This window comes from Salmo salar, chromosome ssa16 (assembly GCF_905237065.1).
Source record: "Salmo salar chromosome ssa16, Ssal_v3.1, whole genome shotgun sequence".
In the NCBI taxonomy this organism is placed as follows: domain Eukaryota; kingdom Metazoa; phylum Chordata; class Actinopteri; order Salmoniformes; family Salmonidae; genus Salmo; species Salmo salar.
The window spans coordinates 26665955-26680398 of record NC_059457.1 but is presented as its reverse complement, the minus strand read 5'-3'; the positions used below and the strand labels follow the sequence as shown (position 1 = coordinate 26680398).

Genomic DNA, 14444 nt, shown 5'->3' with positions numbered 1-14444 from the left:
CTGTCTATAACATCATTGGTACTAAAACTCCTATCAAAACTAAACTACTATAACTATTCATATAAACCATTCTTATGTTTGAATTGAACTAATACTAGTAGGACCGATGAGGGAAAGACTCATTTGGTCAGCCTAACAATACATCGATAGAGAATTTAAACATACTATATTTTGGTGAAAGGATACAATTAAGCAATAAGGCCCGAGGAGGGGTGGTAAATTGGCAATTTAGCACAATCCCACAAGGTGCCTTATTGCTATAATAAACTTCTTACCAATGTAATTAGAACAGTAAATAGTCCTTTTTTGTCATACCCATGGTATAAGGTCTGATATACCACAGCTTTCAGCCAATCAGCATTCAAGACTCGAACCACTTGGTTTATAATATGGAATAAACAACACATAGAAACAACAGACACTGGACAAAACATGTTAAAGTTGCATGTGTTTACAGTTTTTATTTTCACAGTTTCATTGGTTTTTATAGTAAATGTTGCGTACAGCCTTTTTAGATGAATGTATTATGGGATTGTGTTTATCAGCAGGCCCCTCCCCAAGCCCACCTAACCAAGCACGCAGACCACCAGAAGCCAAAGGGGAAAAGGGAAGTGGAAAGTAGTTTTGGCTTTTGTGGTTTTGCTTCTGTAGTCTTAGTTTTGGTTAGTTGTTTCGAGGTTACTGCATTTCTGCAGCACTGGCTCTGCACACGTCACCCCCTGCTGGCCCGGCATGGGAACACGACGCATCGGCCTTGTTCCTGCGATAGGCAGCACCACTGTTGCGTTACTCCCTAGTGAAGACCGCACCCGATGTGTAGTGTTCTCATGACGGGACGGTCGCGGGGGAGACGCGACCCGCCCTTAGTCTAGCCCAGGATTTCTTCTCCTTGTCCTCCTCCTCCTCCTCCTCCTCCTCCTCACTGTGGGAAGAGAGATGGTGTTCAGTACTACAATTCAGAAACATTCACCACGGCAAAACCTTCACATATGCTAATAAACCTTTATCAAATAGTACTTTATCACTGTTGATGCAAGGAAGTGGCAGAGAAAACAGCAGCAGTAGAGGTCTTGATACGTATCATTGAAACGTGTCCCAACACAGACTTATTGACTTATTGAGACAACGGTTCTGAGTTGTTGTGAGAAATTGCTTAATTACAGCAATAAAAAGGAAGTCTGTACTTGTCTCCTTTTTTTACAGATACATTATTTAGGACCTGACATCTCTGAACAGTAATATATTGTTTTACAGAGATACTTCAAACAGAGATACTTACATGATTCATAGCAAGCAGACAGAATGGGACTCCATGGGTGACCTGTTAAAGGGTTAAGGTCACCAGTCCTGAAACACAAGGAATGACAGACTCAGTGACGCAGTCAGTAATTACAAAACATGGTCACTTCCCTTTGTTCAGACTCTTATTCTGATTCTGAATTCAATGTACTACATGGTTTATCAATAATTCAAAAGCTATTCATTGAAGTATTATTCATATTTTCTCAATAAATCTGCTACTCTCTGACTAAACTAAATAACAACAACAGGCTGTTGTCATATGATAATGACTGTACATCACATTAAACTTCTACTTGTACTGCTCTTATTCATAATACAGGAAATGTACCTAAAACGTTTTTTAAAAAGTTAAAAGAAAACATTCCTGTTTGTCATATCAACTTTACTTTAAAAAGTAAAAGCCATAATTATGCTGAAATGAATACAAACTCAACTATATATTCATCAGGTCAAATAACACAGGTCAATGTTTACAGTAAGTTCTTTGTCACTATAGAGATAAAACTCACCCCTGAATCCTTCAGCAGACATATCCGCAGGATAGAAAGGACAGATGCATCACTGCATCTTCCTTTTAAACCCCGAGAACCCTCTTCTCCGCCTCCTACTCCTCCCCTTCCTCTCCTGCTCCTCCTCTCCCTCCTCCTAGAAATCAATTTATGACATTTTTGACATGCGTTTTTCTGGATTTTTTTGTTGTTATTCTGTCTCTCACTGTTCAAATAAACCTACCATTAAAATTATAGACTGATCATTTCTTTGTCAGTGGGCAAACGTACAAAATCAGCAGGGGATCAAATACTTTTTTCCCTCAGTGTATCACTTATTGGGTCCAGTGGCGAAGTGGCGAATGAGGTGAGCCCCTCCCTCTTTATAACCCGGAAATGTGTATTTAAAAGAGAACCAAACTATGACGTATTCAGACCCCTTGACTTTTTCCACATTTTGTTACGTTACAGCGTTATTCTAAAATGGATTAAATCGTTTTTTCCTCAATTGACACACAATACCCCATAATGACAAAGCAAAAACGTTTTTTTTTTTACATTAATATTCAGACCCTTTACTCAGTACTTTGTTGAAGCACCTTTGGCAGCGATTACAGCCTCGAGTCTTCTTGAGTATGACGATACAAGCTTGGCACACCTGTATTTGGGGAGTTTCTCCCATTCTTCTCTGCAGATCCTCTCAAGCTCTGTCAGGTTGGATAGGGAACGTTGCTGCACAACTAATTTCAGGTCTCTCCAAAGATGGTCGATCGGGTTCAAGTCCGGGTTATGACTGGGCCACTCAAGGACATTCAGAGACTTGTCCCAAAGCCACTCCAGCGTTGTCTTGCCTGTGTGCTTAGGGTTGTTGTCCTGTTGGAAAAGGTGAACCTTCACCCCAGTCTGAGGTCCTGAGCGCTCTGGAGCAGGTTTTCATCAAGAATCGCTCTGTACTTTGCTCTGTTCACCTTTCCCTCGATCCTGACTAGTCTCCCAGTCCCTGCTGCTGAAAAACATCCCCACAGCATGATACTGCCACCACCATGCTTTACCATAGGGATGGTGCCAGGTTTCCTCCAGATGTAACACTTCGCATTCAGGCCAAACAGTTCAATCTTGGTTTCATCAGACCAGAGAATCTTCTTTCTCATGGTCTGAGAGTCTTTACCTGCCTTTGGGAAAATTCCAAGTGGGCTGTCATGACCCTTTTACTGAGGAGTGGTTTCCGTCTGGCCATTCTACCATAAAGGCCTGATTGGTGGAGTGCTGTAAAGATGGTTGTCCTTCTGGAAGGTTCTCCCATCTCCACAGAGGAACTCTGGAGCTCTGTCAGAGTGACCATCGAGTTCTTGGTCACCTCCCTGACCAAGGCTCTTCTCCCCCGATTGCTCAGTTTGGCCGGGCGGCCAGCTCTAGGAAGTCTTGGTTGTTCCAAACTTCAAGGATGTGTCAAATAGATTTGATAAGATTTACTTACACTACACTACTAGCTATATGTATCATTTTGCAGTAGTTCTCTGCAATGTGGAATCAATATCAGAGAGCTTATAAATACCCGAATTGCAAAACTACAGAACAAATGACACAGGCAAGTTTGTTCATGTCGCATAGGTTCTTTCCATTTTTATTTTCATTTTAAAAACCATTTAAGGAAATCATGTTTTCAGCCTTGTAGTGTATTTGGGATTGTGTTTAAATCAGCAGGCACCCCACGAGCTGCCGAAACACAGACAACCAGAAGCCAACCAAAATAAAGAAAATAATGGTTCTTCATCTGGCTGCATTCTATATAGTTACATTGCTTGTTTAAGTATTCAGGTAAGTATTCATTGTTTAAGTATTCAGCTAAGTATTAATTGTTTAAGTATTCAGGTAAGTATTTATTGTTTAAGTATTCAGGTAAGTAATATAAGCTTCGTGCTTTGGATGAACTTCATCTTGTCGTCCTAGGTGTCTTCGGGTGTCTAGTGCTTGGGTTTGTCGGTGCGTCAAGGTCACCTGGCTCTGCTCACCAGGCCCGACTGACCAGGGCCCGGTTTCCCAGAAGCATCTTAAGGCTAAGTTAATCTTAGAACCTTAGCATCAAGATACTTTTGGTAAACCGGGCACAGGTCCTGAAGGGTCATGCTGAGGGTCAGTACCTGCTAGTGGACAGACTCCCAACACACCTCTCAGGACATGGTCAGGGACCCAGTGATCTCCCCTTGGGAGCCTCCTCTCTTCCTCCTTGTCACCATGGGACAAGACTTTGTTTTAGTCACAGCTAGTCCACAAGTCAACTCAGGCCCTACAATTTAGTATGTTTACAGGTTCATTTGAATTCTATTAATCTTTATTGTCCATAAAAGGTTCATTCATCACAGGCACATTCATGTTGCGGATGTGAGGTACAATAAAATACACAGCAAGCAGACAGAGTGGGAACTCCATGGTGACCTGACAGAGGGTCACCAGTACTGCAACACAAGGAAGGACACACATATATGTAAGTGGCGCAGGCAACACTGATACTTCCTGGTTCAGGATGATGTTTAACAGATACTCTTACCATGTATTATATTATTGTCAAAGTTATCTTGTACTATAGCAATTTTTCTCTAAAGACAAAACAGTAGCCTTTCCGTGTAACTGTAAATGTACAACATCACAAATACAATATTTTGGTTTGATGACATTGAAATGCATGCAAAGTGAATGACATACAAAGCACATTAAACAATAAAACAATGCATCACTATACAAGCTATTAGATCTCCATGGAAAATAAACTTGCCCCTGAACCCTTTAGCCAAGGGCTCCGCAGAATAAAAAAGACAGATCAAACGTTGCATCATCCATTTATGCCCTGAAAAAACCCTCCCCTCCTCCTCAACTGTCAATGCCGAGGGCCACAGGAAAGCACCTAATTTACCCTCAGCCTGCATTGTTTGTGTGTGTGTCACAGGAGATTGGTGGCACCTTATTTAGGGAGGATGGGCTCGTGGTAATGGCTGGCCTGGAATAAGTGGAATGGTATCAAATACATCCAACACATGGTTTCCATTGACGCCATTCCATTTTGCTCTGTTCCAACCATTATTATGAGCCGTTCTCCCCTCAGCAGCCTTCTGCGGTGTGTGTGCTGACTCATGCACACTCTGAGCACAATGGCTATTTGCCACACAAATCTTCTTTCCCTTCAGCTTTGTTCCCAGTAAAATCTGTCTTGAGTTTAATTTCCCTGTTCCCTTTTCTCAAGACAGGGTGTGTGTCTGGTTACTAGGTTTCGAGGCACCTGTGTCAACAAGTACAACTCTTATTTTTAGATGGCAATGAAAGACCAATACAAAACTCTTAACATAAAACTCTGTCTTTATATAACTTTCACATCAGCAATCACATCTTCATTTTACTTTTTGTTACCGTAAATTCCGGACTATAAGCCGCAACTTTTTTCCCATGCTTTGAACCTCGCGGCTTAAACAATGACGCGGCTAATATATGGATTTTTCCCGCTTTCAATTTTTTTTCTCCAAAAAAACACATTCTGTGACGTGTTCAGTTTTTTGGCGGCATGAAGCTTTCATTAGACCAATGAAATTGCCGAACGGGTTAAGGTCAAACAACTTTTTTGTTTACTGTTTAGATTAAATCGAGCGCTCTCAAACTTCCCATCATTCTGACTACGGTAGTCATTTTGTCACCCTCATCATGGCAAAGACACGGAGAAATGCATATGATGCAGCTTTCAAGTTGAAGGCGATTGATCTGGCTGTTGGAAAAGGAAATAGAGCTGCTGCACGGGAGCTTGGTCTTAATGAGTCGATGATAAGACGTTGGAAACAGCAGCGTTAGGAATTGACTCAGTGCAAAAAGACAACTAAAGCTTACTGCTAATTTTAAATTTTTTGTTACAAGCCGTGTTTCGTTAAAGCCTATTTATTTTTATTACAAGCCGTATTTCGTTAAAGCCTATTTATTTTGTTACAAGCCGTGTTTCGTTAAAGCCTATTTATTTTTGTTACAAGCCGTGTTTCGTTAAAGCCTATTTATTTTTGTTACAAGCCGTGTTTCGTTAAAGCCTGTGTAAAGTTAATTTGTTTCAATGTACCGGTAGGCACCTGCGGCTTATAGACATGTGCGGCTTATTTATGTTCAAAATCTTTTCTTTTTTTTTAATTCAGTGGGTGCGGCTTATATTCAGGTGCGCTTAATAGTCCGGAAATTACGGTACACATTTTATTATCGTTCTGCTTACTCCAGACCAGGCCCTAATCCCCTGGACTCAAAAGAGGAAGTGGAAGTGAAAGAGAGGCAGGTGAGGCGGCATCCTGACGAGATTAGGTCAGCGAGCAAATCGACTGCATTGCCCTCTTCTATTGGCGAACAAGCTGGTGTAACGCCCTGGCCATAGAGAGGGGTTTTTTGTTCTTTATTTTGGTTAGGCCAGGGTGTTACATTGGGTGGGCGTTCTATGTTCTGTTTCTATGTGTTTGTATTTCTTTGTTTTGGGCCATGTGTGGCTCCCAAATCAGGCACAGCTGAAGTTCGTTGCTGTTGATTGGGAGTAACACATAAGTGCATGTTTTTCCGTTGGGGTTTTGTGGGTAATTGTTTCTGTTTCTGTTAGTGTGTTTCACCTGACAGGACTGTTTTGGCTGTCAGTTTTCTTGTTTTGTGTATAGTGTTCACGTTGTTTGTATTAAATATGATGAACACTAACTCCACTGCATTTTGGTCTTCTTCCGACGACAGCCCTTACAGAATTACCCACCAAACCAGGACCAAGCAGCGGAGGAGGAAGGAGCAACAGGAGAACAGCTTGATGGACTCGTGGACATGGGAACAGATACTGGACGGAGAGGGACCATGGACTCAGGCTGGGGAGTATCGCCTCCCGCAGTGGGAGATTGAAGCGGCGAGAGCGGAGAGGCGATATTACGAGGAGAGAGAGCGCAACGAGCACGAGAGGCAGCCCCAATAATTTTTTTGGTGGGGCACACGGAACAGTTGGCGGAGCCGAGGTCGGAACCAGAGCCAGTCGGGTTGACATTGGAGGTGAGCGAGGGGTACGAGGCAGAGACTGTGAAGGAGTTAATGGGGAGATTAAAGGAGAGAGAGATGAGAGAGCTGCTAGTTTGGTGCATAAGGCACGGCATTCGCCCTACGGAGCGTGTCGTTGAAATGATGTCACCTGAGGCAGCTCTCCATACTCGTCCTGAGGTGCGTGCTGGTTGTCTGGTGAAGACTGTGCCTGCGCCCAGAAACAGGCCTCCTGCATGTCTTCCCAGCCCTGCACGTCCTGTGCCTACGCCCAGAACCAGGCCTCCTGCATGTCTTCCTATCCTGGTCAAGCCCGTGCCTCCTCCACGGACCAGTCCTCCAGTGGGTCTCCCTATCCTGGTCAAGCCCGTGCCTCCTCCACGGACCAGTCCTCCAGTGGGTCTCCTCATCCTGATGAGTCCAGGGCCTGCGCCCAGAGCCAGGCCTCCTTCATGTCTCCCCAGCCTGGTGAATCCTGAGCCGGATCTGCCAGAGTGGCCCGCCGTGCCGGCTCTGCCAGAGTGGCCCGCCCTGCCGGATCTGCCGGAGTGGCCACCTGTCCGGAGCTGCCGGAGTGGCCCACCTGTCCGGAGCTGCCGGAGTGGCCCGTCTGCCCGGAGCTGCCAGAGTGGCCCGTCTGCCCGGAGCTGCCAGAGTGGCCCGTCTGCCCGGAGCTGCCAGAGTGGCCCGTCTGCCCGGAGCTGCCAGAGTGGCCCGTCTGCCCGGAGCTGCCAGAGTGGCCCGCCTGCCCGGAGCTGCCAGAGTGGCCCGTCTGCCCGGATCAGCCAGAGTGGCCCGTCTGCCCGGATCAGCCATCGCCGCCCGCCAGCCGGGCGCAGCCAGGGTCGTCCGCCAGCCGGGCGCAACAAGGGTCGCCCACCAGACCTTCGGCGTGGCCAGGTGCGCCACCTAAGAGGGCGACGCCAAGGGTGGGGCAGAGGCTACGTCCCGCACCTGAGCCGCCGCCGTAAGAGGGCCCACCCAGACCCTCCCCTTCAGTGTCTTTTGTTGCGGCCGGAGTCCGCACCTTGGGGGGGTACTGTAATGCCCTGGCCATAGAGAGGGGTTTTTTGTTCTTTATTTTGGTTAGGCCAGGGTGTTACATTGGGTGGGCGTTCTATGTTCTGTTTCTATGTGTTTGTATTTCTTTGTTTTGGGCCATGTGTGGCTCCCAAATCAGGCACAGCTGAAGTTCGTTGCTGTTGATTGGGAGTCACACATAAGTGCATGTTTTTCCGTTGGGGTTTTGTGGGTAATTGTTTCTGTTTTTGTTAGTGTGTTTAACCTGACAGGACTGTTTTGGTTGTCAGTTTTCTTGTTTTGTGTATAGTGTTCACGTTGTTTGTATTAAATATGATGAACACTAACTCCACTGCATTTTGGTCTTCTTCCGACGACAGCCCTTACAGCTGGATGAGCTCCGTTCGAGACTATCCTATCAACGGGACCTGAAAAACTGGAATATCCTATGTCTCTCAGAGTCGTGGCTGATTTTTCTATGCATTGTCAGAACCAGACAGCAAGACAAAGGGAGGAAGGGTCTGTCTCTGTTAACAACAGCTGGTGCGTGTTCTCTAATGTTAAGGAGGTCCCAAGTTTTTGCTCACCTAAGTTAAAATACCTCATGACTGCAGACCATACTATTTAACAAGCGAGTCAATCTATATTTTTTGTAGCGGGCTATGGTATTTACCACCACAAACCAATGCTGGCACTCAATGATCTGTATAGGGCCGTAAGCACACAATAAAATGTACATTAAGAGGCGGCATTTCTCGTGGCTGGTGCTGGGAAATGGAAAATTCTAGATCCCCTTTAATCCACACACAGAAATGTATACAAGGTCCTCCCTCGCCCTCCCTTTGGTAAATCAGACCATTACCCTATCCTCCTTCTTCCTGCTCACAAGCAAAAACTCAAACAGGAAATACCAGTGATGTGCTCAATGTGGAACTGGTCAGATGAAGTGGATGCTAAGCTACAGGACTGTTTCACTAGCACAGACTGGAATATGTTCCTGGATTTAACTGATAACATTGAGGAGTTTACCACATCAGTCACCGGTAAGGCCGTTATGGTGACTGTATTACTGCCACACCGGTGGTCACGAGTCATGACGGCAGTCAAATTCCAGATGACCGCTTAGTCACAGTAATTAGGCTTCTCCAAGCTCTGATGCTGCTGATGGTCATTAGTAGCCTAATAAAAAACATGCGCTGGAGCACACACAGAGAAAAGTATTTAGTTTAGAGGTGCTGACTAACAGCAAATAAACTGTAAGCTATAAAAATAAAGAGTCGTACACTCATATTATATATGTGAATGTATTGTAATGTTTTTAAAATTGTATAAACTGTCTTAATTTTGCTGGACCCCAGGGGATCCCCCTAATGGGGATCCATAATAAATACAAATATATATAAACTCCCAGTAATCTATTGGGTAAAACGCCATTTCGGCATTACTGTGCCTTCTTCAAGATCAGTAGTAGCCTAACAAACTTGCTAACTGCCTGGTATTCCTTAAAGGGTTCTCCGAATCCTGTGAAGCGTGTGAGTGGGCAGATTTCTTCGTCCTTCTCGCCAGCCGTGATTTTGGGCAGCTCCATGATAAGAAATGTGACTGTTCCTGGTGTAAAAACAATGTCCTATCCCGTGGCTCAAGTAAATGACATTACTAAACTGCTCCCGAATGTATTACGCCAGGACATGGACATCGATTCTATCATAGTCCATGTGGGTTTTAATAACATTATGAAGGGCAGCTCTGAACAGTTGAAACTGGATTTCAAAGACCCATCATATCTGATCCTGTGCCCTCTCTGAATCATGGCATTAAATGCTTTAGCAGGATTCTTTCTCTTCACAACTGGCTACGTGATTATTGCAGCTCAATGGGTGTAAATTTTGTTGACAATTTCAATACCTTTTGGAAACAAAACACGTTTTATAAAGAGGATGGGATCCACCCAAATCATTTGGTTTCCTGGAACCTTTCACAGCATTATAAAGCTGCGTTGAGACAATGACTTATCAATGACCCAAGCCCAGCTCAGTTAATCCCTGCCATTGAGTCACTGAGTCATCATAATGCTTTAGCAAATGTACATTATACGAGGGGCATTGGAAGACACAATGTTTAAGTAACCTAATTTATTTCCCTCTAACTGCCCTGAATGCCTCTGCTGATCCTACAGCTATTGTATGCAGCAAACATGTGCCTATGAACCATATTTATGTTCTTAGCACTGAGGAGGTGTGCCCTAGTAGGAAGTCCACTGTGTGCAGCTCATCCTGCACTAACATAAATAACATGAGAATTTCTACTTCTGCTAAGCTTCCCAGTAAAGCAATGAAAACAAGCATCCCAGAAAAGTGCTCAAAATAGCCCATGTTAACATACAGTGACGTCAGAAAGTATTCAGACCCCTTGACTTTTTCCACATTTTGTTATGTTACAACCTTATTCTAAAATTGGTTAAATAGTTTTTTTCCCCTCATCAATCTACACACAATAATCCATAATGGCAAAGCAAAAACAGGTTAAGATTCTTTATTTTTGCAAAACAAAAATCTATATTACATTTACATATGTATTCAGTACTTCGTTGAAGCACCTTTGGCAGTGATTACAGCATCGTGTCTTCTTGGGTAGGACGCTACAACCTGGCACACCTGTATTTGGGGACACCTGTTTGTCCCATTCTTCTCTGCAGATCTTCTCAAGCGCTGTCATGTTGGATGGGGAACGTTGCTGCACAGCTAATTTCAGGTCTCTCCAAAGATGTTCGATCAGGTTCAAGTCCGGCTCTGGCTGGGCCACTCAAGGACATTCAGAGACTTGTCCCGAAGCCACTACTGCATTGTCTTGACTGTGTAATTTGGTTCGTTGTCCTGTTGGAAGTTGAACCTTCGCTCCAGTCTGAGGTCCTGAGCGCTCTGGAGCAGGTTATCAAGGATCTCTCTGTACTTTGCTCTGTTCATCTTTGCCTCGATCCTGACTAGTCTCCCAGTCCCTGCCGCTGAAAAACATCCCCACAGCATGATGCTGCCACCACCATGCTTCACCATAGGCATGGTGCCAGGTTTCCTCCAGACGTGGCGCTTGGCATTCAGGCCAAAGTGTTCAATCTTGAGAATATTGTTTCTCATGGTCTGAGAATTTTTAGGTGCCTTTGGCAAACTCCAAGGGGGCTGTCATGTGCCTTTTACTGAGGAGTGGCTTCCGTCTGGCCACTCTTCCATAAAGGCCTGATTGGTGGAGTGCTGCATAGATGGTTGTCCTATTGGAAGGTTCTCCCATCTCCACAGAGGAACTCTAGAGCTCTAGACCTCCCTGCCCAAGGCCCTTCTCCCCCGATTGCTGTTTGGTTGGGCGATCAGCTCTAGGAAGAGTTTTGGTGGTTTCAAACTTCTTCCATTTAAGAATGACGGAGGCGACTGGGTTCTTGGGGACCTTCAATGCTGCAGACATTTTTTGGAACCCTTCCTCGGATCTGTGCCTTGACACAACCCTGTCTCGGAACTCCACGGACAATTCCTTCAACCTCACGGCTTGGTTTTTGCTCTAACATGCACTGTCAACTCCGGAACCTTATATAGACAGGTGTGTGCCTTTCCAAATCATGTTCAATCAATTGAATTTACCAAAGGTGCATTCCAATCAAGTTGTAGAAACATCAAGGATGATCAATGGAAACAGGATGCACCTGAGCTCAAGGTTTATCCGTTATATATTTTTTATACACTTGCAAAAATTTCTAAATACCTGTTTTCGCTTTATTATGATGTATTGTGTGTGAATTGATAAAGAATATCAATATATATATTTAATCTAGCAAAAAACAAGGACCCTGTAGAGGACCCAAGGTTTACATGGATGGCTACTAAACGGTTTATCAGAGATTTTACATCTTCTTTTGCATCTCACTTCAATAAAGCCAGGAATCACAGAATCAAGTTATTGGAGAAAAAAATGTAAATCAATTGAACAGAACCTGAAAATAATTACTCAAATAATGTCAGCAATGATTTGAGGGTGGTTAAACTGGAAATTAATGATTTATTCACAGGATGTACTTTGAACAACCGACAAGGCCAACATCCTCGTCATTGGCAAAAGAAAGAGACGCAGGTACAGAGGACATAGAGCGGGGTGCCTCGTAAGGATCCGTAGATGGCGAGTGGGAAAGCTGCCATTACCGTCAATATTACTTGCCAACGTGCACTCATTGGACAATAAATTAGACGAGGTACGATCACAAATATCCTACCAACGGGACATCATAAACTGTAACATCTTGTTTCACGGAATCATGGCTGAATGATGACATGGATATTCAGCTAGCGGGATACTGCACCAGCTAGATAGAACTGCACACTCCGGTAAGACGAGGGGGGGGTCTGTGAGTATTTCTAAACAACAGCTGGTGCACGAAATCTAAGGAAGTCTAGATTTTGCTCGCCTGAAGTAGAGTATCTTATGATAAGCTGTAGACCACAATATTTGAGAGTATTCATCCATACTTTCGTGGCTGTTTATTTACCACCACAGACAGATGCTGGCACTAAGACCTCACTCAGTCAGCTGTATAAGGAAATAAGCAAACAGGAAACTGCTCACACAGAGGCGGCGCTCCTAGTGGCCAGGGACTTTAATGCAGGGAAACTTAAATCAGTCTTACCTAATTTCTATCAACATGTTAAATGTGCAACCAGAGGGAAGAAAAATCTAGATCACCTGTACTCCACACAAAGAGATGCATACAAAGCTCTCCCTCGCCCTCCATTTGGTAAATCTGACCACAATTCTATCCTTCTGATTCCTGCTTACAAGGAAAAATTAAAGCAGGAAGCACCAGTGACTCGGTCTATAAAAAACTGGTCAGAAGAAGCAGATGCTAAACTACAGGACTGTTTTGCTAGCACAGACTGGAACATGTTCTGTGATTCTTCCGATTGCATTGAGGAGCACACCACATCAGTCACTGGCTTTACTAATAAGTGCATCGAGGACATCGTCCCCACAGTGACTGTACGTACCCCAACCAGAAACCATCGATTACAGGCAACATTCGCACTGAGCTAAAGGGTAGACCTGCCGCTTTCATGGTGCGGGACTCTAACCCGGAAGCTTATAAGAAATCCTGCTATGCCCTCTGACGAACCAACAAACAGGCAAAGCGCCAATACAGGGCTAAGATTGAATCGTACTACACCGGCTCTGACACTCGTCTTATGTGGCAGGGCTTGCAAACTATTAGACTACAAAGGGAACCACAGCCGCGAGCTGCCCAGTGACACGAGCCTACCAGACGAGCTAAATCACTTCTATGCTTGCTTCGAGGCAAGCAGCACTGAGGCATGCATGAGAGCATCAGCTGTTCCGGACGACTGTGTGATCACGCACTCCGTAGCCGACGTGAGTAAGACCTTTAAACAGGTCAACATTCACAAGGCCGCGGGGCCAGACGGATTACCAGGACGTGTGCTCCGGGCATGTGGTAACCAACTGGCAGGTGTCTTCACTGACATTTTCAACATATCCCTGATTGAATCTGTAATACCAACATGTTTCAAGCAGACCACCATAGTCCCTGTGCCCAAGAACAATAAGGTAACCTGCCTAAATGACTACACACCCATAGCACTCACATCCGTAGCCATGAAGTGCTTTGAAAGGCAGGTAATGGCTCACATTAACACCATTATCCCAGAAAATCTAGACCTACTCCAATTTGCCCAAACAGATCCACAGATGACGGAATCTCTATTGCACTCCACACTGCCCTCACCCACCTGGACAAAAGGAATAGCTATGTAAGAATGCTGTTCATTGACTATAGCTCAGCATTCAACACCATAGTCCCCTCAAAGCTCATCCCCAATCTCAGGACCTTGGGACTGAAAAACTCCCTCTGCAACTGTATTCATGACTGGCCACCTTCAGGCGGTGAGGGCAGGCAACAACACATCAGAAAAGATCATCACCACGGGGGCCTCTCAGGGGTGTGTGCTTGTCCCCTCCTGTACTCCCTGTTCACCCATGCGTAGCTGTGCACAACCCAAACACCATCATCAAGTACAGTGAGAGAAAATAGTATTTGATCCCCTGCTGATTTTGTACGTTTGCCCACTGACAAAGAAAGGATCAGTCTATAAGTTTAATGGTAGGTTTATTTGAACAGTGAGAGACAGAATAACAAAAAAATCCTGAAAAACGCATGTCAAAGATGTTATACATTTATTTGCATTTTAATGAGGGAAATAAGTATTTGACCCCTCTGCAAAACATGACTTAGAACTTGGTGGCAAAACCCTTGTTGGCAATCACAGATTTAGTTTTTTTGCCCCAACACTACACAGCTGATTCACATAATCAGTGTAACGGATACAGGTATCCTGTGTGTATTTGTTTTCTCTCCTTCTGCCCTAGTCACAGGTGGCAGTCATCAGTCGCCACTGAAGACACACCTGCTCCTTTTCCCTTACCCAATCACATCCCCTTGGTTTAAAAACCCAGTCAGTTGTTTCCCAAACTCTGTCTCTCTCCCTTTGGATTGATATAGCTCACTTTATCCGTTATCTTGTATGTATTGCTGTGGTTTATGACTGTTTATTGGTGGGAAAAGGG

The 14444-nt window shown here is 44.6% G+C and overlaps 1 long non-coding RNA gene across 1 annotated transcript; it reads right to left on the bottom strand.

Moving 5' to 3' along the window:
- Positions 1-435: 435 nt before the first annotated feature.
- Positions 436-2022, bottom strand: LOC106573482 (uncharacterized). Its single transcript, XR_001321354.2, has 3 exons — positions 1812-2022; positions 1280-1347; positions 436-922 (listed from the first exon to the last, which is right to left on the bottom strand). It is a non-coding gene; the product is annotated as an uncharacterized lncRNA (long non-coding RNA).
- Positions 2023-14444: the final 12422 nt, after the last annotated feature.